Genomic DNA, 24,966 nt, shown 5'->3' on the forward strand with positions numbered 1-24,966 from the left:
AGACACATTTGATTCCAGCAGCAAAATGTGTACATTGACAAAGATTGCAGTAAAGTTGCCTATTTGCAGACAAATTTGGGACTTTTCTTGATTTTGCCATCTTTTTGGGAGAAATTTCCCTCAAGAAATTGGGCCTTTTGACATTGGGCTGTAATTTTGCAGTGGAAAAGGCGTTGGCACATTTTCTAGCATTTTTTTCTTAGTGTGAGTAAGAATTTACAGGTTGCCCTGTAATATATAACTGCAATAATCTGCAAATGTCAATGCTCCAAAAACATAAAGTTGCTGTGCAAATGCCCACCCGAAATTGAACGGGATAACTGCAAGTATCAACTATGCAAAAGCTCCAAATTTCCCAAAAAAGAAAGTGCTAAAGAAGACATCAAATTGAAATTTTTGTGGAGAGCTCCATGCCACATTCTTCTAGCAGCTCGAATCCTCCTCCCATTGCTCCTACTCAGCCTGATTTTCCACTGCCAGATGGCCATGCTATCGAGCAAGCAATTCAAGACGAGAGGGCTGTCATGAGACAGCAAAAATCAGTCCCTCATTTCCTTTTGGATACACTCAGGGACAGCAAGCAGGCTGAGCCTTTGCCTACATGAACTCGAGAAGCACGCAAACAGATGCAAGGCAACTTTTTGGCTGTAGCTTTGATTGCCACTGCCTGTAATGAGGAGCCTCTATTTCACAAAGATGCATTTGAAAGTCATGAATGGATGCAGGCCATGAGAGCTGAACTTGATCCCATTCAAGCAAATGGCACATGGGACTTGTGTGATTTTCCTGCAGGCAAGCATGCTGGGTTTACAAATTGAAGCGCAAAGCTGAAGGCAGTGTTGATTGCTACAAAACTCGTCTTGTTGCAAAAGGTTATGCCCAGCAGCACGGTATTGACTTTGAAGAGACATTTGCTCCCACTTCATGCATCATATACCTAGATGAATCCAGGAACATTCCCAAACTCATCCGCTAAAAACACAACATAGTGCAGTTTCAATCTCATGATAGTCACTCACAAGGTTGAAAACCATAAACTCCATCATGCATAGGAGGGACTAGCTACTATGACATCCCCACTAACGTCATCAGCGCCCAACAGTGGGTGTAAAAACAAAGTCTTCGTACTGAGTTTCTGTCGGCACTCCGGAGGTGAAGGGCAGACTCAGCCATGACGAAGGCTAGCACTAAAGGAGAAGGCTAATCAAAAGGTAGTCCAAAATCTCTTCATTCAAGCTACAACTGCTTGTGAAGTCTATAAACGTTTTCATTTTAGTCTCTCCCCAACGAGCATCTAAATCTAAATCTAGCTGATAGGGCAATGTACCATTTAAGATAGAAAGAATTATCACAATACCAGCAGGCCGCAACATGACCATTCGTTGTGTCATTGCTCTTGCATCTCACAAGCATTGGGAGGTCCATCAATTGGACATCAAAACCGCCTTCCTTCACGGGGATTTAGTGCAAGAGTTCTATGTTCCTCAACCTCCAGGATTTGAATTTCCAAGGTCTGAAACTAGGCTATGCGATCTCAAAAAGGCTCCTTTTGGTTTGAAGCAGGCACCACAGGCATAGTATGCCAAGATACATTCTTTTTTGCTGTGCCTTGGGTTTTAGAACAGCCCTACGGAGGCTACTCTTTATATCCAGAAGAGTGAATCAAAAGTTCTGATTTTGATTCCATGTGTGGATGACATGCTAATCACTGGGCCAGACTTGCAGAAAATTGCAGATTTCAAGGCAGTTTTGCAAAATCCTTTGGCATGACAGACATGGGCCGGTTGCACTATTACTTTGGGCATCCAGTTTGCATATGTTGAGGGGGGTATAATGATGAGTCGGTCCAATTGGACAGCTCTTAGACCGCTTCTAGTTTGAAGATTGCAAGCCAGTTTCTACACCCTTGACCTGGCTTTCGTTTCTCCTCCAAGGATGGGAGTGCACCCTTTGATGCCACCCTTTATCAACAGGCTATGGGCTGCCTTATTTATTTATGTCCTAACCGGCCTGATCTTCAATATGCCGTCTCTCAGTTGAGCAGGTACATGCACATGCCTAGTACACAGCATTGGCAAGCAGTGAAGCGGGTCTTCCGTTACTTGAAGGCCACACAAAATTTGGGACTGTTCTATGGTGACGAGTCTCCACTGGTCTTGCATGCTTTCACGCACAGTGACTAGGCAGGTTGTTATGACACGAGAGTGTCCCACAGTGGCAATTGTTTCATGCTGGATCCTCATGCATCTCATGGTTCAACAAGAAGCAGCCTACAGTTGCTACTTCCAATTGTGAAGCTCAATACAGGGCAGCCTTCACAACTACAGTAGACTGTGTCTAGCTCCGTAAGCTACTCGCAGATCTTGACATTAGCCAGCCAGCTTATACTACCATCTACATGACAGCTAGAGTGCTTTGGCTATTGCGAGCAACCCAATGTTTGATGCACGCACAAAGTACATTGAGGTTTATTATCATTATATTTAAGAGTGACTATCAGCTAGAGAAATACAGTTGTCCTATGTTCCCATGGAGGACAACTTCGTAGATCTCTTCACGAAGGCTCTACCACTGTCAAGAGAGTTGACCATGGCCGACCAGAGACATTGTTCTATGTTATGTGCACGTGTTTTGCTTGGTGGGGACACCCAAAGAGACTAGGATTAGTCCACACATTATTATTTGCATGCAAGCGCTAACGATTGATGGGTGCCATGGCTATGTGCATTTAATTAACAAACAAGCTGATCGGAAGGGCAAAAGAGCCAAAGTCACTGCAGGTCTTCTTCCAAATGTGATTGGAGGTTTACCACATGTAGATAATGAGGAAGAAAAGAAAAGGACAGAAACGTGCAGAGCATGGGACAAAATTAGAAATCAAGATTGCTTGTTTTTCTTTGATTCTGGAGCAAAGGCAAATTTCATAACTCCTGATATGGCAAGAAGGCTTGGCATCAAGCTTGAGGAAATGGAGTTATCTGGCATGTGTAACATGGCCAACCCTGAACTCAACACACCCGTCACTCCTATCATGGGCAAGTTGAGGATGCATATCCAGGGATATCAGGATGCACAGGACTTTTACATTATGCCTTTTCTAGATTGTGATGCTTTGCTTGGGATGCCTTGGATGTACAGGGTGGGGGGCAGATGTGCAGATGAGAAACAAAAAGATCTCTTTCACTCATAGAGGCAAAAATCTTGTACTTGATGTAAAGTTGAAAGGGGAACCCATCCCCATAGTTTCAGCTTCTTGTATTTCCAATGTAATGAAACATTATATTTCAGCGTACTTGATCTTTGTTAAAGACAGCCAACCAATTGAGGAAGGCTGTACTCTTTCTAATGTGTAACATGGCCAACCCTGAACTCAGCACACCCGTCATTCCTATCATGGGCAAGTTGAGGATGCATATCCAGGGATATCACGATGCACAGGACTTTTACATTATGCCTTTTCCAGAGTGTGATGCTTTGCTTGGGATGCCTTGGATGTACAGGGTGGGGGGCAGATGTGCAGATGAGAAACAAAAAGATCTCTTTCACTCATAGAGGCAAAAATCTTGTACTTGATGTAAAGTTGAAAGGGAAATCCATCCCCATAGTCTCAGCTTCTTGTATTTCCAATGTAATGAAACATCATATTTCAGCGTACTTGATCTTTGTTAAAGACAGCCAACCAATTGAGGAAGGTTGTACTCTTTCTAATTTGGATAAAGAGAGAGCTGATTTTATTTCAGATTTTCAAGATTGTTTCTCTGATGCATTACCTCAAAAATTACCTCTCAAAAGGCTTGAGGATCACCAAATTGACATAGTTCCAGGCAATACACCACCTAATATACCTCTTTACCGTGTCAGCAAGGCACCACAGGAAGAGATAATTGTTAGAATTATTGTTATAATTTAGCAGTGACCAATGTAATGTAATAAGTAGGTTAGGGGCACTTTTCCCTCATTTTAGAGGTTTTTTTCCCTAACCACAGTTAGTTCACTAACTACGATTAGTGAAGGATAAGGTTTTGTCACTTAGACAAAACCTATCTCACTCTTCAGTTGTATCACACTCTTCTATTGCAACTATTGCTTTTAGCTCTCACTCTCCAACTCACATTTGGTATCAGAGCAAGTTGACCCTGCTCCTTGCTCCTTGCCCGAAAGCTCTCCCTGCTCCAAGCTCAACAGCTCGCTGCTCCGTACGACCTGCACGTACCATTGCTGCCCGTCCATACCTGCTTGCAGATTTCGTTCGTACAAGCCTGTCATCCGTATAGTCTTCCGTACAATCTGTACGCACTCAGCTCCTGCACCGTGTAGCTTCCGTCTGTACAGCCGTACACGATCACGAAGCTCTCGCTGTCCGTACAGCTGCGTCTGCCCCCGTACATTCCGTACGGTATCCTTACGGACCTTTTCGTACAACCCTACCTTCGCCGCCGTACATTCGATGTACCTGTTTCGTACAACCGATGTACCTGCGCCGTACAGATTCCATACATTTCGTACAGCCGCCGTACTGATTCCATACAGCCCGTACATGTGTCGTATTGCATCGTACTATTGTCGTGCACTGTGTCGTACATCCGTACACAGGCGTCCGTACCTGACTGCGATGGGTCCATACTCCGCACAGCTACCATCCGTACAGGTTGCTGCAAATCCGTACACAGTATGGATATCCGTACATTTTGCAAGCTCTTGTACTTTTCGTTGGCATCCACATTTCTGTGCAGGTTATATTCTAGCAGGTACTCTAGCAGTTGGTTTTTTGGCAGGCATTGTTTGCAGATAGCCATTGTTTGGCTAAGATCTTGCAAGAATTTGGGGCATTCCGTATTTGGGGACAGACTTTGCATTTGCTACAGAGAATTGCAAAAATTTTGGGGCCTTTAGTTCATTTGTGCCTTTCAGGTGTAATTTCTTGTAGAAAATTGGGGCTTTTGCAATTACACTACTGCAGTTTGCAGTGAAATTTGGGGATTTTGCAGGCAGAGAGCAATTTGTGCAGCATTTGGGACTTTTAGACCATTTGCCCCTTTCTGGTTGCAATTTCAAGCCCACAAATTGGGGCTTTTGTGTTGGGAGAGCAATTTTGCAGGTTTCAGTTCACACTGCCTTTCTGTAAGCGTTTTGAAGCACTTTTGGCAGGTTTTGGGAGAGATTGAATGCTCTGGCAGATTTCTGACAGAGACATTACAAAGATTTGAGTTGCATTTTCAGCCAGTGTTTGGCTGTATTTTTTTGGGAATTGTGCACTCCATTCCCAGCAAGGGAATTCAGATTTGCATTTGCTGTATTTTCTTTCTCAAACATGGCCTAGCAAAATCAGAATGATTTCCAGTTCAGTGGTCTCTCACAAGAGGATAAGCTCGATGGTACCAACTACTCCCTCTGGAGTTTTATGGTACGCAACATTCTGATTTCCCGTAATTTGTGGGACTATGTAAATGGGGATGAGATCCGGCCAGCAAATGTGGCACCTAATGCCCCTCCCCAGCAAGGAGGAGGCAGAGGTCGTGCACAGGGTACAGCTGCAGGACAAATTATTGGTGCAGTTATACCTACCACTCCAAAGCAAAAGAGATGGGATTCACGTGATGCTTTAGCTTTGTCATGTATTTCTCTTTTAGTGAAAAGATTCATCATTCCGCATATCCGGTCGTGTAAGACCTCAAAGGTAGCATGGGATATTTTGGAGAGCATGTATGCAGCTCGGAATGATGCCAGGGTGTCTTTTTTGAAAAGAGAATTGTCTCATACACATATGGAAGAGGGTGACTCCATGTCAGTGCACCTCACAAAGCTACAGGATATACAAGAGCAATTGCTGAATATTGATGAGATCATTCCTAATTCAGAGATGATTACCACTACTCTGAATTCTCTTCTTGAGTCTTATCTCAGGTTTCATACCTCGCTAAATTTGTCATTAAGGGGGGGTGCAAATCCTCTCAATTTTCACGAGTTGATAGGACTTCTGTTGCAGGAAGAGCAGACCAGGAAAAACATGGCTTCACGAGCAGGTGAACATGCCATGCTTTTAAAATTCAGGCCTAAAGCAAAGGGACAAGCAAAGACATCAGCAAATCAGCCTTCCAGTGGTTCAGGACAGCCTTCTCAAAAGGCTAAGGGTGATGAAGGTAAGCCCAAGAAGAAGGGAATATGTCATTACTGCAAAAAGCCAGGTCACTACATTGGAGAATGCAAGAAGAGGCTTGCAAAAGAAAAGAAAAACAACTCCGGTATGGCTGTTTCAGATTCAGCTCCTCATGCATCTGACAATGAGCAAGCTACAGCCAACTTTGTGGAGCACGACTATGCCTTCTTGTCTTGCATTTCAGACTCTCAGTTGGCTGCTCCGGATACTACAGCCACTTGTAATGATGACTCTTATGCTTTTCTAACATGCAGTTATGATTCTTCCAAGGATGCATCAGCTTTCAGTGTCAATGAGACACAAAATACATGGTATTTTGATAGCGGTGCCTCAAAGCATATCACTTCCAGGAAGTATCTTTTCACATCTCTGCATCCACCTCCCGTTGGTAAAAAGGTCACATGTGCCAACAACTCCTCATGTTCAGTTCGTGGTACAGGAGAAGTTGAACTTACAGCCATTGATGGCTCAACATTCAAAATTTCTGATGTCTTGTATGTGCCTGGTATCACAAAAAATCTACTTTCAGTGTCCACTCTTAACAGAGCTGGATTTCAGGTCATTTTTGAAGATGACAAGTGTGCAGTCCATGACAGAGAGAATGACTATGCCTTGAGATTGTCTGGCACTTTGTTACGTGGTCTTTTTCAGCTTGACATGTATGAGAAAAGACCAGCACATGCTCTTGCAGTTTCCACTCCTACTGCTGCTATGCAGAATGCGGAGTTATGGCATGCCAGATATGGACACATGCATTATGGCAGCTTGATGACACTTCAAAAACATGCTATGGTTGATGCATTGCCTCCTCTTGAAACACCTCCTCCACATGCCTGTGAAGGGTGCATTCTTGGTAAAATGCACAGATTTCCTTTCAAGAAGGATGGATCAGTAAAAGCTGTTCGAAAATTACAGCTTATACATAGTGATGTCTGTGATCCCATGAGGACTCCATCATTGGGTGGTCATCTTTACTTTCTCACTTTTATAGATGACTACTCCAACTACACTTGGGTTTATGGATTGAAACGCAAATCAGAAGTGTTTATGGTTTTCAAACACTTTGCAGCCATGGTTGAGAATGAATCACGACTCAAGATACAGACATTACGCACAGATAGAGGAGGGGAGTATTTGTCTGCAGATTTTGATGCATTTTTAAGAGACAAGGGCATTGCACATCAGCTTACAGTGAGGCTAACCCCTCAGCAAAATGGCAAAGCTGAGAGGAAAAATCGTACTCTTATGGAGATGGATAGATGCATGCTAAAAAGCAAAAGATTGCCTCACAAATTTTGGCTTGAAGGTCTCATGTGTGCCAATTATGTTTTGAATCGGGCTCCCACAAAAGCTTTGAATACTAAGACTCCCTACGAAGTTTGGCAAGGGAGAAAGCCTTCTGTGGATCATTTTCGTGTTTTTGGATGCCTTGCATATGCTCATGTGCCCGTTGAGTTTCGGCATAAGTTGTCTGATAAGGCAATCAAATGCATTTTTGTTGGGTACAGTGCAGAGAGCAAGGGCTACCGTCTCTACAATCCTATCACACGCAAGATTATTGTCAGTAGAGATGTTATATTTTCAGAAAATTCAGCTCACACTCAAGCTGAATTTGATATGCCTACTTCTTCCGATGATGTCTTTGAGGGATTACTACCCATTGCCTTGGGTTCCCCTGCTGATATATCTGATGCAAATCAAAATTTCCAGATACCTCCACATGCTCCGATTCAGCCACAGGATGTCTTACCACCTCCACAAGCAGTGGAAGAGGTTGTTCAGCAAGAAATTGCAGACATACATGCAGCAAAAACAGTTCCAAATTGGCTGTTACAAACTCTCAGGGAGAGTAAAATTGATGCTCCATTACCTGGCAGAACTCGTAGTGCGGTGGGGGGGAGCTCTTTCAGTTGAATCAGCTTATGCAGGTACTCTTCTTGATGAGGAGGAGCCTGAGACATTTGAAGAAGCACAGGATAATGTGCATTGGATGAATGCCATGCACGATGAATTGCAGTCCATTCAAAAAATCAGACATGGGAAGTTGTCGATTTGCCACCAGGTAAACATGCCATAGGTACACGGTGGGTTTTCAAAGTCAAAACAAAGCCAGATGGGTCCGTTGATCGGTACAAGGCAAGGCTGGTTGCAAAAGGATATGCTCAGAAAAAGGGCATAGACTATGAGGAGACTTTTGCTCCTACATCTAGAATGACAACCATCCGGTCAGTTATAGCCATGGCTGCAAATTTTGAATGGAATGTTCATCAGCTGGACATTAAAACAGCTTTCCTTAATGGAGACTTGTTGGAAGAGGTTTATGTCAAACAACCTCCGGGCTTTGAAATTTTAAGAAATGCACATCAAGTATGCAAGCTGAATAAAGCTTTGTATGGGCTGAAACAAGCCCCACGTGCATGGTATGCCAAAATTCATGCCTTTCTGACCAGCAAGGGGCTGCACAATAGTCCAACTGAGAGCACCCTCTACATCAAGAAGGATGGGGGGGATATTTTAGTCATCATTCTTTATGTAGATGACTTACTGCTCACAGGGTCAAATGAGGATAATATTGCAGATTTTAAAGCTGAATTGCAGACCACTTTTGACATGTCAGATTTGGGGCTGCTACACTTTTATTTGGGGACCCAGTTCACTCAAAAGAAAAGTGGCATCGTTATGTCTCAATCCAAGTACGTGCAGAAACTCTAAGACAGAGTCAACATGCAGGATTGTAAGCCCATAGCTACTCCCATGGAGCCGGGGCTGAAGCTTACAATGCATGATGCAAGTGAATCAATTGATGTCACACTCTACAGTCAGGCTGTTGGATGCCTCATTTATCTCTGCAATACAAGACCTGATATTCAGTTTGCAGTTTCTCAGGTGAGCAAGTATATGCACAGCCCAAAGACTATGCATTGGCAGGCTGTAAAACGCATCTTCCGTTACTTGCAAGGTACAAAGTCTTTTGGCTTGATGTTTCCCAAGGGGGGTGACTTGCAGATGCATGCCTACAGTGACTCAGATTAGGCTGGAGACTATGACACTAGGCAGTCCACAAGTGGCAATTGTTTCTTTTTGGGCAAAGCTTGTATTTCTTGGTTGAGCAAGAAACAGTCTACAGTGGCTACCTCCTCATGTGAAGCTGAGTACAGGGCAGCTTTCACAGCGACAGTTGAATGTGTTTGGCTGCATCGTTTATTTGCTGATCTTCATCTTTCATTGGAGGGTCCTTCTCCAATTCTCACTGATAGTCAAAGTGCTATTGCAGTGGCAAAGAATCCTATGTTTCATGCTCGCACGAAGCACACTGAGGTTCACTATCACTACGTCAGAGAGAAGTTGCATGCAGGAGAGATCAGTATGATCTATGTGTCAACACGTGACAATGTTGCAGACATTTTCACCAAAGCACTTCCACGTGAAAAGTTTGAGGCATTTCGCAGTGCCCTTAACTTATCTCCTTTTGGTGATTAATCATTTCCTTGTACATGACATTGGCACTGCAGGGGGGGAGTTAGAATTATTGTTATAATTTAGCAGTGACCAATGTAATGTAATAAGTAGGTTAGGGGCACTTTTCTCTCATTTTAAAGGTTTTTCCCCCTAACCACAGTTAGTTCACTAACTACGGTTAGTGAAGGATAAGGTTTTGTCACTTAGACAAAACCTATCTCACTCTTCAGTGGTATCACACTCTTCTATTGCAAATATTGCTTTCAGCTCTCACTCTCTAACTCACAATAATGTCACAAGTGAAAGAACTGAAAAAAGGGCTAATACAGCCAAGCACTTCTTCTTATTGTTCCCATGTACAGCTTGTTCAAAAGAAGGATGGCAGTTGGAGAATGTGTATTGACTACAAAGCTTTGAATAAAGTCACAATAAAGAACCATTTTCCAATTCCACGTATTGATGACATTTTGGATCGGTTGGAAGATTCCTCAATGTTCAGCTGCATTGACCTTAAGAGTGGATATCATCATATAAGAATACGGCCTGAAGATGTCTATAAGACCACCTTCCGCACTTCATTTGGCTTATATGAGTATCTTGTAATGCCTTTTGGTCTTACAAATGCACCTGCTGCTTTCAACAGGATGATGGATAGGATATTTAGAGGACACAAAAAGTTTGTGGACACTTTCTTTGATGATATTATTGTGTTCTCTAAGAATGAGCAAGAGCACATGAAACACTTGGCTATTGTGTTTCAAGAGATGAGAAGGCACAAGCTCTTAATAAATACTAAGAAAAGTGAATTCTTTATACATGAGATTCATTTCTTGGTCATATAGTGTCAAAGGATGGAACCAGGATGGATCCTGCATAAGTTGAGGCTATAAAAACTTGGCCAATCTTAAAGAATCTGCATAAAGTCAAAAGCTTCCTTGGATTGTGTTCTCATTACAGAACGTTTATAAAGTACTTTGCAGAAATTGCTTCTCCCTTGCATGCTTTGTAAAGAAAGTTGTACCATTTCGGTGGGGACCAAAGGAAAATGCAGCTTTTGAAGAGTTAAAGCAAAAAATGTGCTCTAAACCAGTTATTATCCTACCAGATCTTGCAAAACCCTTTGTTGTAACTTGTGATGCATGTGGGAGCAGCATTGGAGGCACTTTGATGCAAGATGGCAGAGTGGTTGCATATGAAAGTAGAGTTCTCAAAGATGCTGAAATGCATTTGCAGACATATGAGAAGGAAATGTTAGCCGTAATGCATGCTTTGACCACATGGAAACATTATCTTCTTGGAGCTGATTTTTATGTACAAACAGATTATCAATCACTTAAATATTTTCTGACACACGGAAAGTTATATGAAAAGCACATGAGATGGGCAAACTTTCTCTCAATGTTTCATTTTCAAATTGTTCATGTGCGAGGTAATAAAAATGTAGTGGCTGATGCACTTTCTAGGAAACCACAACCTGATGCAGTTTCCAAGAAACCCAATGTTTCAGCAGTGAGTATTGCCTACAACAATGTGTTGGATGAAATCAAAGAGCAATATGCTGATGATGCTCATTTTTTCACTATTTATAGATGCATAATCATTACGTACTCAAAGAGGATTTCATTTTGATGCATAGTAGACTCTGTCACTCATCAGATGAGGCAAAAAGTCATTATGGAAAGTCATGCTCCACCTTATGCAAGACATAGAGGAATTACAGCAACAATTGCAGCAGTGGAACTATACTTTTATTGGCCATCTTTGAGAAAAGATCTGGAAGAATATGTGAGAACATGCATGGTTTGCCAAAAAGCAAAGTTTGACAGGCAAAAGCCACCGGGGTTGTTACACCCTTTGCCTATTCCAAATAGATCATGGCAAAGCATACCTATGGATTTTGTCTTTGATCTTCCACGTACTCCTACTCGACATGATGGATTGTGGACAATAATTTGCAGGTTCAGCAAACAAGCCCACTTTGTTAGAAAATCTCAGCAGATCAAATGGCCAAATTAATTTTACAGCATGTCTTCAAATAACATGGAATGCCAGAATCCATAATCAATGACAGAGATCCAAGGATGACCAGCCTCTTTTGGAGAGGGCTGTTTGAAAACATGGGCACTACGCTGAATTTTTCGTCATCCTTCCACCCTCAGTCTGATGGACAATCAGAGGAAAAGAACTACACTATTCTAGACATATACCTAGATGAATCCAAGAACATTCCCAAACTCATCCTCTAAAAACACAACATAGTGCAGTTTCAATCTCACAAGAGTCACTCATCAGATTGAAAACCATAAACTCCATCACGCATAGCAGGGACTAGCTACTATGACATCCCCACTGACGTCATCAGCGCCCAACAATGGGTGTAGACCATAGTATAAAAGTATGCTCTCACACATACAAATCCACACACCCACACATACTTGAGGATCCATTTATACAAAAACTTCGTACTGAGTTTCTGTCAGCACTCCGGAGGTGAAGGGCAAACTCAGCCATGACGAAGGCTAGCACTAAAGGAGAAGGCTAATCAAAAAGTAGTCCAAATCTCTTCATTCAAGCTACAACTGCTTGTGAAGTCTAAACGATTTCATTTTAGTCTCTCCCAAACGAGCATCTAAATCTAAATCTAGCTGATAGGGCAACGCACCATTTAAGTAGGTCCACTATTCTAGACATGTTGAAATGCTATGTTTCAGATCAGAAAAACAAATGGGAACATTATTTACCTTTGCTGGAATATGCTTACAATAATACAATGCATTCATCCACAAGTAAAGCATCTTTTGAGATCACTGAAGGTGCCAGGAAGGTACCTCCCATTTTGCATACAAAAGAAAAGATCTTCGAAGCTGACCGCTTTGTTGAAAGCCTTGATGAGGCTTATAAGAAGATCAAAGCCTTGATGAGGCTTATAAGAAGATCAAATATAACTTGCAAAGGAGCCAGGATAAGCAAAAAAAGGCAACAGACAAGCACTACATGCCCTTGGTATTCAAAGAGGGTGATTGGGTTTTGCTGCGTTTTCATAGGGCAAGGCGGAAAAATAAGAAAGGCAAAGAAAGGTTTTACATAAAGTTGAGCATGTGCTACTATGGACCTTTCCAGGTTTTGCAAAAGATCAATGAGGTAGCTTACAGGCTGAAACTACCTCCGAATTGGAAAATACATAATGCCTTTCATGTGAGCTTGTTGAAGCCATTTCACGGGAATGTGCCTGAGGATTTACCTGAACAGGAACAGCCTGAAGTAGAAGAAAGCATAAAGTTATCCATTGCTACTTGGTGAAATTCAAGAATTACCCACCAATTCATGCGAAATGGATGGAGGAAGGTGAACTGGTAAATTCACCTGGAATATTACAGCTTTACCTTGAGGCTTTTCAGCTAGAGCTGCCGAGCTCCTACAGGTGGTTCAGCGAGCGTCTAGAGCATTACCAGGTGTTCAAGAGGGGGGTAGCACCTCCGCTCCCTCAGTACAGACGGGCTCCCAATGATTTCATGAGGTCGCTTGGTGACATTGTATGTTTCACCAGCGGTACTAAGCTGACTGTATTTCTCCCTTGGGACTTCATGACTGATGCATCTTGATCGTTGATGATCACATGGACCCTTGATCGCTTATGATCGTGTGGATTCTTAGCAGTGTATATGGATGGATTCTAGACACTCTTAGCCATATCTTCACTATACTACAGCTGCGGCTCTCTTGCATACTTTTTGATTATATATTTCATGCTCAATCCTGTGTTTTGGGGTAGCAAACTGCAGTTTGCTGTTTCAAGAGGGGTATGTCACGGGGGCGTGAAATTCTAAGTACTTCAATGTGCTACAAGACCATGACAAATCTGGCTTTAAAAGTCCAAGCGTGGGCTTAATAATGTGAGTTTAAATGTGGCATGGTAACTAGCACATACATGTAATTAATCCCTAGGCCCAAAGGCATTCAAAGGAATTAAAGAGTGGTTTGATGGAAATGATGACATGGAAGAGTCACCCTCCCATGTGGCAACTTCAGTGGCCACTGTAGAGGGCAAGGTGGTTTGGCCTCTCCCAAAACCACTCGAGCATTCAAGAGGTGTTTTTTGACTTTTCTAGATGGATTTGGTTATTTCTAGTGTTTTTGAGGCTTCTTTTCGAAGGACTGGAATTTCTTCATGCTTTTGCAACCCTCACACAGCTGAGTGACGAATTTTGCCATAGCTCCTCACCCGCTTGGATTCCGCGATCTCTATTTGTCCCAATGGCTTCCCCTCTGCCTCCCCTACACACTGATATCCTTTTCTTGAAAGGTGATTTGTAGATTTGGCTGCTACGAGCACCTTTCCTGCTGGTCAACTTTTCTGAGCATCACTTTTTGGCATCTCTCCGCTCCCTCAGCCTCCTGGACCCTTCCTCTTGCTGGACACCTACTTTTTTGCTGCATTTGAAGCATTCCTTCTTGCTAGTTGACTGGTTTTTCTCAGTTTAGGGGCACTTTCCGGCGATGAAATTCTCCCAAAAGCTGCTCAACGCATTCCTCTCTGAAGCACGCTTCATTTGAGTCCAAGATCTCCAACTTCTTGAAGGAAATGGAGAGAGTGAGAGCTAGAGAGAGTGAGAGAGTCAAAAGCTTGGAAGCTGTAGTTGCAAAATAGAGTGTAAAAGAGTACAACACAAAGTGAGTAGGATAAGGTTTTGTCCTAGTGACAAAACCTTAGTAGTCACTAACCATAGTTAGTGAACTAACTGCAGTTAGGGGGAAAAACCTCTAAAATGAGGGAAAAGTGCCCCTAACTAACTTATTATATTACATTGGTCACTGCTGAATTATATCTATAATTCCAACACCCCCCTGCAGTGCCAATGTCATGTACAAGGCTGATCAATCACCAAACGGATATAAGTTCAGGGCACTGCGAAATGCCTCAAACTTCTCGCGTGGTAGCGCTTTGGTGAAAATATCTGCAACGTTGTCATGTGTAGACACAAAGATCATACTGATCTCTCCTGCATGCAACTTCTCTCTGACGTAGTGATAGTGAACCTCAATGTGCTTCGTGCGAGCATGAAACACTGGATTCTTTGCCACTGCAATGGCACTCTGACTATCAGTGAGAATTGGAGAAGGACCCTCCAAAGACAGATGAAGATCAGCAAATAAACGTCTCAGCCAGACACATTCAACTGTTGCTGTGAAAGCTGCCCTGTACTCAGCTTCACATGATGAGGTAGCCACTGTAGATTGTTTCTTGCTCAGCCATGAAATGCAAGATTTTCCCAAAAAGAAACAATTGCCACTAGTGGACTGCCTAGTGTCATAATCACCAGCCCAATCTGAATCACTGTAGGCATGCATCTGCAAGTTACCCCCCCTGGGAAATAGTAAGCCAAAAGACTTGGTGCCTTGCAAATAACGGAAGATGCGCTTAACTGCCTGCCAATGCATAGTTTTGGGGCTGTGCATGTACCTGCTCACCTGAGATACTGCAAACTGAATATCAGGCCTAGTATTGCAGAGATATATGAGGCATCCAACAGCTTGACTGTAAAGTGTGGCATCAACTGATTCTCCTGCATCATGCATTGTGAGTTTCAGCCCCGGTTCCATAGGAGTAGATATGGGCTTACACTCTTGCATGTTAAATCTGTCCAAAAGTTTCTGAACATACTTGGACTGAGACATAACAGTGCCACGTCTCTCATGAGAGAACTGGATCCCCAAATAAAAGTGAAGCAGCCCCAAATCTGACATATCAAAGTGGGTCTGCAAATCAGTTTTGAAATCTGCAATTTTGTTTTTATTGGACCCTGTGAGCAGTAAGTCATCAACATAAAGAAGGATGACTAATATTTCCCCCCCATCCATCTTGATGTAGAGGGTGCTCTCAGTAGGACTATTGTGCAGCCCCTTGCTGATCAAAAAGGCATGTATCTTGGCATACCATGCACGAGGGGCCTGTTTCAGCCCATATAAAGCTTTATTAAGCTTGCAGACTTGAAGTGCATTTGCTGTAATTCCAAAACCCGGAGGTGGTTTGACATACACCTCTTCCAGCAAGTCCCCATTTAAGAAGGCTGTTTTGATGTCCAACTGATGAACATTCCACTCAAAATGTGCAGCCATTGCAATTACTGATCGGATGGTAGTCATCCGGGATGTAGGAGCAAAAGTCTCCTCATAATCTATGCCCTTTTTCTGAGCATAGCCTTTAGCAACCAGCCTGGCTTTATATCTGTCAATGGAGCCATCTGGCTTCCGTTTGACTTTAAATACCCATCGTGTGCCAATAGCATGTTTACCCTGTGGCAAGTCCACAACATCCCAAGTCTGATTTTTTGCAATGGACTGCAACTCATCGTGCATGGCATTCATCCAATGCACATTACCTTGTGCCTCTTCAAATGTGGCAGGTTCCTCTTCATCAAGGAGAGTACCTGCATATGCTGATTCCACTGAATTAGCACCTTCCATGTGCCTTGCTGCACTACGAGTCCTGCCAGGTAACGGAGCATCAAGTTTACTCTCCCGGAGAGTCTGTAACAGCCAGTTTGGGACTGTTTTTGCTGCATGTATGTCTGCAATTTCTTGCTGCACCACTTGTTCCACTGCCTGTGGAGGAGGCATCACATCCTGTGGCGGAACTGAAGCATTTGAAGGTTGCTGTAAATTCTGATTTGGATCAGAAAAATCAGCAGGGGAACCCAAAGCAATGGGTAGCAAATCTTGAAAGACATCTTCTGAAGGTGAAGGCATTTGAAAATCAGCCTGAGTGTGAGCTGAATTTTCAGAAAATATCACATCTCTACTTACAATGATTTTGCATGTAGCAGGATTGTAGAGACGATACCCCTTGCTTTCTGCACTGTATCCAACAAATATGCATTTGATGGCTTTATCTGACAATTTGTGCCTAAATTCAACTGGCACATGTGCATAGGCAAGGCATCCAAAGACTCGGAAGTGATCCACTGAAGGCTTCCTGTCATTCCAGACCTCAAAAGGAGTTTTTGTTTTTAAAGCCTTAGTGGGAGCCCTGTTCAAAATGTAATTGGCACACATCAAACCCTCTAACCAGAATTTATGAGGCATGTGTTTGCTTTTCAGCATACATCTGTCCATCTCCATGAGGGTTCTATTTTTCCTCTCAACTTTGCCATTTTGCTGAGGGGTTAGCCTGACTGTGAGCTGATGCACAATACCCTTTTGTTTGAGGAAAGCATCAAATTCTGCAGATAGGTATTCCCCACCTCTATCCGTGCGTAATGTCTGGATCTTGAGCCCGGTTTCATTTTCAACCATGGCTGAAAAGTGTTTAAACACTGTGAACACTTCAGATTTCTTTTTCAGCTCATAAACCCAAGTAAAATTGGAGTAGTCATCAATAAATGTGACAAAGTAGAGATGACCACCCAATGACGGAGTCCTCATGGGACCACAGACATCACTGTGTATAAGCTGTAATTTGCAAACAGCTTTAACTGAACCATCCTTCTTGAAGGGAAATCTATGCATTTTACCTAAAATGCACCCTTCACAGGCATGTGGAGGAGGTATCTCAAGAGGTGGCAATGCATCAACCATTGAAAATTTCTGAAGTGTCATTAAGCTGTTGTAATGCATGTGGCCATATCTGGCATGCCATAATTCTGCATTTTGCATGGCAACTGTAGGGGTAGAAATTGCCAAAGCATGAGCTGCTCTTTTCTGAAAAATATCAAGCTGAAAAAGCCCACGCAGCAGAGTACCAGATAACATTAAGGCATAGTTAGCTTCCCTGTCCCGGACAGCACATTTGTCATCCTCAAAGATGACCTGAAATCCCCCTCTGTTAAGAGTGGACACTGAAAGGAGATTTTTGGTTATGCCAGGCACATATAAGACATCAGAAAGTCTGAAAATTGAGCCATCAATTGCAGTGAGCTCAACTTCTCCTGTGCCACGTACTGAATATGAGGAGTTGTTGGCACAAGTGACTTTCTTACCAACAGGAGGTGGATGCAAGGAAGTAAAGAGACACTTCTAGATGCACCGCTGTCAAAATACCATGTGTTCAGTGTTTCATCAACACTGAAAGCAGATGCATCTGAAGGAGAGTCAAAACTGCAAGTCAAAAATGCATATGTATCATCACTGCAAGAAGCTGTACTATCCCGAGCATCTGGAACAGCCAACCTAGAATCAGAAATGCAAGATAAAAAGGCATAATCTTGACCAACAAAGTTGGCTGCAGCATCCCCACTGTTAGATGCACAAGGGGCTGAATCTGAAACAGCCATTCCTGAGCTGTTTTTCTTTTCCTTTGCAATCCTTTTCCTGCATTCTGCTATGTGATGACCTGGCTTTTTGCAGTAGTGACAAAAACCCTTCTTTTTGGGCTTGCTTGCATCATTTTTAGCCTTTTGTGAAGGCTGTCCTGACCCACTGGAAGGCTGATTTGCTGCTGTTTTTGCCTGTCCCTTTGTTTTTGATTTGAATTTTGAGAGCATGGCTTGTTCACCTGCACGTGAAGCCAAATTTTTCCTGGTCTGCTCTTCCTGAAGCAGAAGTCCTATCAACTCATGAAAAGAAAGAGGATTTGCACCCCCCCTCAATGATAAATTCAGCGAAGTGTGAAAGCTGAGATAAGACTCAGGAAGAGAATTCAAAGTGGTTGTAATCATCTCTGAATCAGGAATAATTTCATCTATGTTTAACAACTGCTCTCTGAGATCCTGTAGCTTAGTAAGGTGGGCTGACATGGAGTCACCCTCCTCCATATGTGTATTGCTCAACTCTCTTTTTAAAAAAGATACCCTGGCATCATTCCGTGCTGCATACATGCTTTCCAAAATATCCCACGCTGCCCTGGAGGTCTTACACGACTGGATATGCGGAATGATTGATCTTTTCACTGAAAGAGAGATGCATGACAAGGCTAAGGCATCCCGTGAATCCCATCTCTTTTGCTCAGGAGTATTGACTGTAGCTGCACCAACAACTTGTCCTGCAGCTGCACCTTGTGCACGACCTCTTCCACCTCCTTGCTGAGGAGGGGTAGCAGGTGCAATATCTGCTGGTCGGATTTCATCCCCATTGACATAATCCCATAAATTGCGAGAAATCAGAATATTACGTACCATGAAACTCCAGAGGGAGTAGTTGGTACCATCCAATTTGTCTTCCTGTGAAAGACCACCGAACTGGAACTCATTCTGATTTTGATGGGCCATATCTGAGAAAGAGATTGAAGCAGATACAAAGCTGAATTCCCTTACTGGGAATAAAATGCACAACTCCCAAAAACACAGCCAAGCACGGGCTGTATATGCAACTTAGATTTCTGCACTTGAGCTGTCAGAAATCTGTCCAAGCATAAAACACTCTCCAAAATCTGCCAAAAGTGTTCCAAACACTCCAAGAAAGGCAGTATGTACTGAATACTCCAAAAAATGCTCTCCAAACACAAAAGCCCCAATTTGTGGCTAGAAATTGCAGCCAGAAAGGGACAAAATTACTAAAAGCCCCAAATCTGCAATTTTAAACAAAAGCCCCAAATCTCAGACTAGATCTGCAATTTTGCTCCAGATGTAGCTCCACAATTGCACAATGATTGCAATGTCTGCAATATGCAAAATGCCTCAAATATACTCCCAAACAACTGAACCAAACTATGGTTTTCTGCAAGATGTGCCTGCCAAAGAACACCTGTGGCTAAATGCAACCTGTGAAAATCTGCAAGTACAGATCTGAAAATGCAGAAATGCACACAAATCTGTAAAGAGTGCAGGAGGTACGGTACAGTACTAACTGTACGGTGGTACGGTACAGTACGGACTGTACGGTACAGATTGTACGGTCAGTACGACAAGATTGTCCAGGTGCTCCTGCTAAGTACGGCGATGTACGGATGGCGCGGTACGGACGGCGTTGTACGAAATACTGCTCAAGTACGATGACCCCTACTGTGCTGTACGGCGATCTGTACGACACAGTACGGCGATCTGGACGGAGCAACGTCGATATGTACGGCAATCTGTACGGGAGCAGTACGGATGTTTTACGGGAGTTGTACGGAGGTATTACGGGAGCTGTGCGTCAGGATTCCGTACAGTCGTACGGACTGTACGGACAGATTGGAGCGGGCTGGAGCTGGAGGCAAGGCGCTGGTACGAGAAGGAGCAGAGGGCTCAAAGGCCTAGAACCTGCTCTGATACCAAATGAAGGAAATGCAGAGAGTGAGAGCTAGAGAGAGTGAGAGAGTCGAAAGCTTGGAAGCTGTAGTTGCAAAATAGAGTGTAAAAGAGTACAACACAAAGTGAGTAGGATAAGGTTTTGTCCTAGTGACAAAACCTTAGTAGTCACTAACCATAGTTAGTGAACTAACTGCAGTTAGGGGAAAAAACCTCTAAAATGAGGGAAAAGTGCCCCTAACTAACTTATTATATTACATTGGTCACTGCTGAATTATATCTATAATTCCAACACTTCTTCCCGACAGAAGTGTTCCAATCTGGCTTTTTCGACTAAATTCTTGCTGGTCGACTCTTGTGAATGCTCCCTCTTCATGTATTTGCACTTCTCTCTGGCTGAGAATGCAAACGGACATTGGCTACATCATCCTTTTCATGTTTGAAGATTTGGTTCAAGCTTTCAGTACTTGGTGAGTGGTATTTTGGTTATTGCAATCTCTTTCTATTGCAATCTTTTGGCTGGCCTCGTGTGCAGCCCTTTCTTTGGCTCACAGACACCCTAGCAGTGTCACAATGGTCACTCTGTGGTACTGTGCTGGTTTTTCTCTCTTGATGCTTTGGTGAGCACTATTGGTTGCCTATGGATGCCACTCAATGAGTGTAGCTGGAGTGCAGAGTGTTTATGCATCTGGACAGCTATTGTAATGCGCTCAGAGACAAGAATGCCTTTGGTATATGCCTATGGATTAAGTGCACGTATGTGATGTATTTAATGTCTGAAGCCTTCTGAAGGAAACTGCGGTTTCAGTGTTGCAAGGAAGGTCTCCCACATGCAACTTGTAAAGGATTCACTGTGAAATATAAAGAAATACCGAAAGGGGGGCCACAAGATTTGGGGCCAATCGTGTGCACTTGTGTATGCTTTGCTGAGTACGGGCATTCTAGCCTCCATCAATTTCAATTATTTCTTTTATTATCAAATGGGTGAATGTTTTACAATGGTGATGCAATGGATAATGGCTGTAATAAATGCTATGTGAGCTATAATTAAGTGCAAAAGTGGTCTCTGAGTATTTGGAGGCCGGTTACACTTCACAGTATCTTGGTCCACATCCACGTGGAACTCTGATGCATACAAATAATGCCTCCATGCTTTCAGAGCATGAATAACAGCGTATAACTCTTGTTCATGAGCTCACCAATTACGCTGAGAAAGAGAGAACTTCTTGCTTTCATAAGCTACTAGCCTTCTCCTTGAAGAAGAAATGTCGCTACCACAATGCCACTTTCATTGGTTTCTAGGAAAAACAATTTATGGGGATCAATCATTTTTAACGCTGGACTAGAGGCTCTGCCTTCTTTATAGTGTTAAAACTCTCTTAATGATTTTGACCCTGCACAAAAGGTACTTTATACGAGGTGAACAAGCAATACTATCTCGGAATATGGTTTGATATGCCTTTAATAAAACTGGAGGAATGGTCGCAAATGCGGTCACATTCTAAAGAATTTGCCACATAATATTGCAACTACCTTCTTCGGATCCATTTCAACCCCGTCAAGAGTAATAATGAGCTCAAATACTAAAGTCTAGCCATGCATAACACAGTTTTCTTTCTATAAACAATTAGATTAGCTTATCACAAAGTATTGAACACTTTTTTGAAGTGTTCACTAAGATCAGCAATACTTTTCTTGTAAATAAGAATATCGTCAATAAAGTGTACTACGAACTGTTTCATATACGGACATAGTAAACCATTTATAAGTATGACAAACATAGCCTGGAGCATTGGTAAGCCCAAAGGGCATCACCAAAAACTTATAATGCTCTTGAAAGCAATGCTATGCACATCCTCCATTCTTATCGGGATCTAATAACAACCACTCTTAAGATCTACCTTACTAAAGATTATGGGTCTAGGTAATGCGTCTAGCAAATCACTAATCAAAGCCACGCAACACTTCTACTTAATAGTGATATCGTTCAATCCTCTATGCTTATATTGTTCAATACTCTGTAATTTATATAGAGGCAAAAGTATCATCTTTTTTCTGTTTCAACATCACTGGCAAAGTGAAAATTGAGAAACTGGCCTAAATCTGTCCTAACTTCAGGTATTCTTCCAATTGCCTTCGCACCTTAGCTTCTTCACCAAAGCTTAACCTATAGAGAGGCCTATTTATAGGTCTTGCAATCGAGATAAATTCAATCTTGTATTGAACATTCAGCTCTAGAGGAAACCCATAAGGCAACTCATAAACAATCAGAGAGCTCATCTACGATCTGATCAGCCAACTTGGCCATTTTCCCATCTTGGGTAGCCTCAGTGTTAGTCGACACATCAGCGATGGACTCTACCAATGCTATACAAAGAAATAAAAACTCTTTCGGCGTTTTTCGAACTTCCATTACAGCGACCAACGGTCCTTGATGTGCATTCTTTTCATCTCGTAGAACGCATTGCACATTGTTCATCTTAAACTAATAAATGTGCTCCTTTCAATCAATGGCTGGATTCTTTTTAGAATGCCATGCTTTTCGCCTTTCCTAGGTCTATATTTGTGTGAGCATGCCCAAGCAATTCAAATTGTCTTGAACACAACGCTCTACCTGAGCAATCCTTTAGTCCCATACTTTCATAAAGATTTTTTGTTTAAGGGACTGTATACGCATACTTTAAGGGTCAATCACTATAATATTTTCTCCTGCGACATGAAAAATTTTGCAGCAAACATTCCCAGATGTGGCAACTCTTCTGACGGAGATATCTATATGGATCTCAAGCTCAAGATGCTTCGTTAAGAGAGAGGAAATCCTTTCTAAATCTTTCTTTAACCCTTCCCACGTAATGGATATACCTTCCTAAGACTAGAATATAACCAATCTCACAAATTGAAATTTTGATATTGAACAAGCAATAGAACAAAGGAAAAGAATTTTAATGAGTATTTTTTTTAATATAAAGAGAAGGAAGAAGAAAGCAGTTCTACGCTTATTTTCATCAGTACCCAAGCATAAGCTTCCATCTGGGTTTCGAAAGATTCCGGAATCCCTTGGGTAAACCTAGTGCATACTAAGCTTTGAAATCGCAACCAAACAACAAAAAATTAGAAGAAGAAATGCAAAGAGAGAGAGAGAGAGAGAGAGAGAGAGAGAGAGAGAGAGAGAGAGAGAATTAAATTAGGATAAATTTCCATCACAACCCAATCTAATCCTGAAATTTTGTAATTTGTAAAAGAAGCTGAAAGAAACAACAACTAATGCTCTAACACAAAAAACAACTAATGTGGTAGCACAAGGAAACAAAGATAAACCAACGAACATATAAGACAACAAATCAGACACCAACACAAGCACAAGGAAATAATTATTATTATTATTTTGTAATTTTTATTTGTTTATCTCAAATTTAGAATAATTTTTAAAAAAATAAGTCAGTGGGATGAAAAAAGTATGAAAAACAAAATTATATTTATTTTTACACACACATATATATATAGCCAAAATGAACTAAGCAAGTAACTTCAAAAATAGAACAAATCTAAGAACTAAAAAGAAAATGGTTATGAAGCTTCCCACTTTGGACTTTGATTCTACGTTAAAGGATCCTAAACACACCCAAAGTCAAAATTCCAAAGATATAACGACTACAACAAAGGACATAGTGGAGTTTCTTCATTACAACAAAGGACATAGTGGAGTTTCTTCATAGTGGAGTTTCTAAGAAGTAATAGAATTCCTAAATTGAGAGATAAATGCACTCTTACTTATGCAAAGACGAGAGGACATATAGAATTGGGAAGTAATCACTCCATATTTAACCATATTAGAGATGTTTGAGTCAATGTGAGGCATTCGTGTGATATTCAACATAGCATACTCAAGTTGTTGTCATTTATCATAGATATCAACTTCAAAACCTAGGAAGATTGAGTAACTCTGAGGTCCAAGAAACTACCCAAGGAAGTTTGGATCTTTGTACACTAAATTTTCAAAGTTTGGAATGTTTGGGACAAAAAGATAGCTATGAATCTCCTAACGTGACTTAGTTTATGAAGAATGATCGGACAAGTCTCACAAGAGATCAATCGCTCCATAAACTCAAATTCATAAGTAAAAAGCTACAAGTTTGCTAAGAAACGCCACAATCAGTGCCCATTGGAAAGCCAATGCTTCGTAAAGAGACTCCTAGAGTTATGAACAAATTATCTAGCAGGAAGTTCAACCAACAAAGGACATCTTCAGCAGCTACAACTTTTGTGCACCTTTTCTTTTTCGAATCCAAGTCTTGCTTTTTAGGGTTCACCCAACCAAAATCAACATGCAAGGCTGATTTTTCAACTTTTAAACTTTGCATCTATCCTTTTGATATCTATAGTTAAAAACTTGTGAGACAAGCTTTCCTATTCGTGACTTTGAATCTTCCAAGTCTATCTTAGTATAGAGTGTAGTAAAATCAAATGTTTCAAGCAAGATTGTAGTACACTTCTCTTCTACACTCCGAGAGGAGTTAAAAAACTTTATGACTCGTATAACTCCCACTAAATCATTCAAAATCCAACTTAAATTTGCTTAAACATCAGCTTCTCTCCATAAGTCTCTCCAAAGTACCATCCTTCCTGGCAGCCCGAACCTTTGCTAATTCCTTTGCCTTATCCTTCAGTTGAGCCTTGGTGAGTTCCTCAGCTATCCATATCTTCGTCCCTTTCAGCTTGTGAGATTGTCGCAGAACTTTTATACATATGTCTCGTGAGTTGAACGTAATGATAGCATGGCCATTACGTTGACCGATTTGAACTGCTCGAGCTTCACTGTCATCATCTGGGTTGTCAAGATTGTCATCGGCATCTGCTGTCCAGTCAATAGTAGGCATGGCTGTTTGGACATGTGCTAAGGTATCACTAAAAGATTAATCTTCTTTATACCATCCATCTGGAAGCCCCCCAATTCTGATTTTCAAAGCATTATCCTTTCTAGCTGCATGTTCTTTAATCTCTTCCTGAATATCAGCTTTGTTGACCTTTGCATCAAACTCCATAGTCACTTCTTGCTTGGCTGTCTGCATTTCAGTATGAACTAGATTCTTGACTGCAGAGACTAGTTGGGGGGTAGGGGGGGAAGCATTGCATGACTTTATAACCTCGTCAATGACTTCCTTCTTACCAGGTCCTTCCAAGACTTGA

At 41.9% G+C, this 24,966-nt stretch overlaps 1 protein-coding gene and 1 pseudogene across 2 annotated transcripts in view; both read right to left on the reverse strand.

Annotated features, from left to right (window-relative positions):
• The window catches only part of LOC147901533 (MACPF domain-containing protein At4g24290-like), a 74,604-nt gene that overhangs the window by 44,767 nt on the left and 4,871 nt on the right, over window positions 1–24,966 (reverse strand). The gene's annotated exons all lie outside the window — the stretch shown is intronic.
• Window positions 23,504–24,656, reverse strand: LOC147901534 (uncharacterized; annotated as a pseudogene).

This window comes from Dipteris shenzhenensis, chromosome 5 (assembly GCF_047967505.1).
Source record: "Dipteris shenzhenensis isolate YYH24624 ecotype China chromosome 5, Dip_SZ_1.0, whole genome shotgun sequence".
NCBI classification, from domain to species: Eukaryota; Viridiplantae; Streptophyta; class Polypodiopsida; order Gleicheniales; family Dipteridaceae; genus Dipteris; species Dipteris shenzhenensis.